This window comes from Mus pahari, chromosome 2 (assembly GCF_900095145.1).
Source record: "Mus pahari chromosome 2, PAHARI_EIJ_v1.1, whole genome shotgun sequence".
Taxonomy (NCBI): domain Eukaryota; kingdom Metazoa; phylum Chordata; class Mammalia; order Rodentia; family Muridae; genus Mus; species Mus pahari.
Window position 1 is genome coordinate 61,250,637 of NC_034591.1, and position 5,113 is coordinate 61,255,749.

Consider the following 5,113-nt stretch of genomic DNA (forward strand, 5'->3'; position numbering starts at 1 on the left):
GATTATGTTTAAATATTTTAGGACTTTTGCCTGTACTGTTTACTTATCATTTCTCAAAAGTCTCTAATAAAATAGATGTAATGCTTGGACTTTGGGTAGATAGGAATAGGAACAGGAAAATGAGGTTTGAATTGGGAAAGGGAGAGAAGGTTGAGGGGAGGAACATAGGGAGAGTGAAACCATAGAAGCAAAAAAATAAGTCTCTCAACCAAAGGGGGAAAAGTCCTTGTCCAGATAGTTTTAGCACAGAATTCTATAAACTTTCACAAGAAAGCTAAAAACCAAAACTCCTTTAAACTATTCCAGAAAATAGAAACAGAAGAAACATTGCCAAACTCACTCTTTGAGACCACATTCACACTCATACCTAAACCACACAAAGACTCAACAAAGACAGAGAATTTCCAATTTCCCTCATGAACATTGATGCCAAAGGAGTACTCAATAAAATGAGTGGGTGATTTACTATATGAAAATTCATCAATGTATTCCACCATACACACAAACTGAAAAATAAAAAGAACACATATACATGATTGTCTCATTAGTTGCTGAAAAAGTCTTTGAAAAAATCTAGTACCCTGGTCCTTGCTGCTGGGGCAGACAACTAGTTGCCTCAAGAACTCCTCTCCCCATCCCAAGACCTGCATCTGCTACTGGGAGCAGTTGGGTCATATAAAGGTTACAAGACCAAGGGGCCTCTCTTCCAAATGATGGCCAATTAGGCCATCTTCAGCTATATATGCAGCTAGAGACTCAAGCTCAGGGGGTACTGGTTAGTTCATATTGTTGTTCCACCTACAGGGTTGCAGCCTCCTACAACAACTTGGGTACTTTCTCTAGCTCCTCCATTGGGGACCCTGTGTTCCATCCAATAGCTGGCTGTGAGCATCCACTTCTGTGTTTGCCAGGTACTAGCATAGCCTCACAAGAGGCCACTATATCAGGGTCCCTTCAGCAGAATCTTGCTGGCATGTGCAGTATCTGGGTTTGGTGGCTGATGATGGGATGGATTCCTGGATGGGGTAGTCTCTGCATAGTCCATCCTTTCATCGTAGCTCTAAATTTTGTCTCTGTACCTATATCCTTTCATGGGTATTTTGTTCCTTATTCTAAGGAGGAATGAAGTATCCACANNANGGTCATCCTTCTTGGTTTTCTTGTGTTTTGCAAAATGTATCTTGGGTATTCTAAGTTTCTGGGCTAATATCCGCTTATCAGTGAGTGCATATCTAGTGACTTCTTTTGTGATTGGGTTACCTCACTAAGGATGATATCCTCCAGGTACATTCATTTGCCCAAGAATTTCATAAATTCATTGTTTTTAATAGCTGAGTAGTACTCCATTGTGTAAATGTACCACATTTTTTGTATCCATTCCTCTTTTTAGGGAAATCTCAGTTCTTTCCAGCTTCTGGCTATTATAAATAAGGCTGCTATGAACATAGTGGAGCATGTGTCCTTATTACCAGTTGGAAGATCTTCTGGGTATATGCCCAGAAGAGGTATTGCTGGGTCCTCCGGTAGTACTATGTCCAATTTTCTGAGGAACTGCCAGACTGATTTCCAGAGTGGTTGTACAAGCTTGCAATCGCACCAGCAATTCCTCTTTCTCCAGAACCTCTCCAACATCTGCTGTCACCTGAATTTTTAAACTTAGCCATTCTAACTGGTGTGAGATGGAATCTCAGGGTTGTTTTGATTTGCATTTCCCTGATGACTAAGGATGTTAAACAGTTTTTCAGGTGTTTCTCAGCCATTCAGTATTCCTCAGTTGAGAATTCTTTGTTTAGCTCTGTACCCCATTTTTTAATTAATGCCCTTCTTAAAATCTTCTACTACCATCATGAGATATGATTTTAAATCCACATCTTGCTTTTCAGGTGTGTTGTGGTATCCAGGACTCACTGTGGTGGGTGTACTGATTTCTGATGATTCCCAATGTTCTTGGTTTCTGTTAGTAAGATTTTGACATTTACCTTTTGCCATCTGGGCATCTCTGGTATTAATGTTCAAGCTGTCTCTGGCTGGAGCTTGATCCTCCTGTAATTCTGTTATCCTCTGTCCACACTCCTGGGAGTCCAACTCTCACGTGAGTTCCAGTGATCAGAGCACTCTGCAGGCAAGATCTCCTCTTGCAGGGCAGGTGTCCAGTAGTCTGGAACTCTGATCTACCTCCTGAGTCCTGGGGTTAGATCCCCCCTGTAGACCAACTCTCCTCTGGCAAGGAAGGTGCCCAGGGGTCTGAGTCTCAGCTCTGCCTCCTGACTAAGGATAAAGGCCCAACAGGACCCTGACCAAGAAACTCTGTTTCTTCTGTAGCCCAGGTGCTCTCAGGTGATCAGGAGGTCCTGGGCGTACTAGGAGTCTTGTGGCATGGAGTGTCCTCTGGTGCCCTGGATGTACTAGGCTGGGTTCCTGCAGAAGATGGCAAGGCTGGCCCCAACCTGAATGGATCCCAACCTCTGGTCAGGTGGGGTTCTTCCATCCCTGTTTCTGCGGGCACAAATCCCTCCGTGATTCTTTGGAGCTGATGTTGTGTTCCACTCACCCGTGATCCTGAGATGATCCCAAGGTTCTGCGGCATGGAGAGCACTCTGGAGCCCTTAGCAGCCTCCGCTGGGCTCAGAAGGAAGATCAATAAGTTGTAATTCTTAATAAGGTTACTTGGAATAAAATATAGCTTTTGTAGGACCATTCAATCCCATATTTTCTCAACATTTCTATCTTCTATCTTCTTTATTTTCTGACCTCTGGTACTTTCTCCCATGACTCTGCCACTGAAGAAGAGTTAGCAAGTTGAATAAATCCTCCTCCACATTTTCTTTAAATTCAAGCAATAGAATTTTTTTAATTATAAGAAACCATAAATAAAGAGCTAAATCTTGAAAGAATACTCAAAATTGATGAACAACTTAAAGAAAAAAACTGAAAAGTAATACTTTGTAGTTTAGACACACTTATTTTTCACATCATCAATTACTCGTGGATTCGACAAAAGTATATGACTGCTTTTAAGTGATCCAGGAAATCAAGATGCAATTGCAATCATCAAATCTTTTTAGGGGGAGGGGAGCACTAGACAGGGTTTCTGTGCAGTCCTGGCTGTCTTGGAACTCTCTGCAGACAAAACTGGTCTCTAACTTATGGATCCCCTGCCTCTGCCTCCTGAGTGCTAGAACCAAAGGTACGTGACACTACTTTCAGGTGGGAGAGGTCATCAAAGATAAGCTTCAGAGAAGATTATCTCCACTAAATTGGTCTAAGGCACTCAGACTCCACAAGTTTTTGAAGTGTTCCATATTTAAGTAATGTAGGCACTGCAGTTAATTTCATTTTTTTCTGCAATCATGATTTATTTCTTTCCAAAATATCTGACACTTGTTTGGCAGTAGATGAACACACAGTCATCAGTTACATAACTTAGCACCTCTCAAATGACTAGCTCTGCTTCCAAGCACTCTGGAAACCAGCTTTTCCCTTTGCCATCCTTAAAATCATTGAAGTAGGAGAAAATGGTTTTGTTTTGGTGCTCCTTTACTGCCGTGTTGAACCCTTTGAAGCCAGACACTCCCATCTCCTTGAAGGTGGCCATAAGAAGATGCATCCAGAGAGATGTGCAGGAGGTACCCTAGGATACTTCCAGCTCAGGGCAGGGCAAAGTAGGGCATCCACTCAAAAATATTTCAGTTAAGAAATGTATGTAAGGAAAGAGGAAGTGCCAGGGGCCAGCCTCATGAGTGAGAGTTACAGCAAGGATGTAAACAGCAGATGAATGTAGGGATGAGTCAGACACCAAGACTCGGATGCTCTGTAACTTTCAACTGACTTGCAATCAGAAATTTTATTTATTCATACAAATTCAAAAACATTTATAATTTCAAGAGATGCAGATCATGTCATTTTGTTTGCACAAATATTTCTAGTATGCCCACAGTTCCATAAGTTGAAAGATTTTATTATCATCAAAGCCATTTCCATATTCCTAAAATTCTATAAATCATCGTAGCTTAAGCGAGCAAGCAAGCATGTTACAGCCTGTTCTCAGACTGGTAGCACTATGAGCTTTCAAGATGTTTATATAGAGAATAAACAGAATCCAAGGCAGCAAATCAACCTGTTCTATGCCACAGACCACCCCAGGTGGGTATGAGGGTCCCTGGAAAAAGGGTCCTTGACATTAGGTGAGTAAGGATTTGGTGCCTACAAACAGAAACAAACACAGAGGCAGTTTGAATCTGAGTGTATTTTGTAGCTCTCAATCAAGGATTTTTATACATAAACAAACAATTATTACAACTCTGAGAAGATGTGTTCAATAAAGCAGTCACAGATAGGACAGATATCTTCATAGTCATTTGGCACAGTAAAGCACAAAATCATCAAAGGCTAGCTAGCTGCATAATTCCAAGAGCAGGTTAATAAATTTTTATGGTCAGTTATTATTTAACATCTAGTACCTGTTCTCTTTTGTGAATCTTCAAAACATAAATTTAAACTATTTTAATTCTTTTTATTTAATGCTTTCTAAAACAGTATACCAAAGCCCACTTCTGATGACACACATGTAGCCATATGAAATTGCATTGTTTGGAAAGCTTTTATCTATCAATACTATCTTGTAAATGATTTATAAAGTGAAGTACTGGTTTCCCAGGAGATAAGGTCATGGCTAGTGCCCCCATCTCAAGGGATGGTCTTGTACCCATTATTATCACTCAAGGTCTTAGCCTAAGCCATCAGGAGCACCTCATAAGGAAGAAAAAGAATAAAAGAAGATAAAACAGATAAATTAACAAGAGAATTAAGGCTCAATATTTTTTCTCCTGCCAAGAGTTCCACAACCAGTTCCAGCAGGCCTTCTTCATTGGAAGTTTTCACCTCAGTCTGTGGAATTTGACACACAGATCCTCCTAGGGTTGTTGTGACAGTAATATATTGTCTCCCTTTTTTATTTTTTAGTTGAAGCTCATAAATGTCTCTTTTGACTGTAGAGATAGGGGGAAAGACTAGTCAGTAGCAGAAGATGAATGGAAGAAGAAGAAGAAGAAGAAGAAGAAGAAGAAGAAGAAGAAGAAGAAGAAGAAGAAGAAGAAGAAGAAGAAGAAGAAGA

General features: G+C 40.6%; 1 pseudogene; it reads right to left on the reverse strand.

Annotated features, from left to right (window-relative positions):
- Window positions 1-3,220: 3,220 nt before the first annotated feature.
- On the reverse strand, window positions 3,221-3,595 carry LOC110316788 (annotated as a pseudogene).
- Between the last annotated feature and the right edge of the window lie 1,518 nt (window positions 3,596-5,113).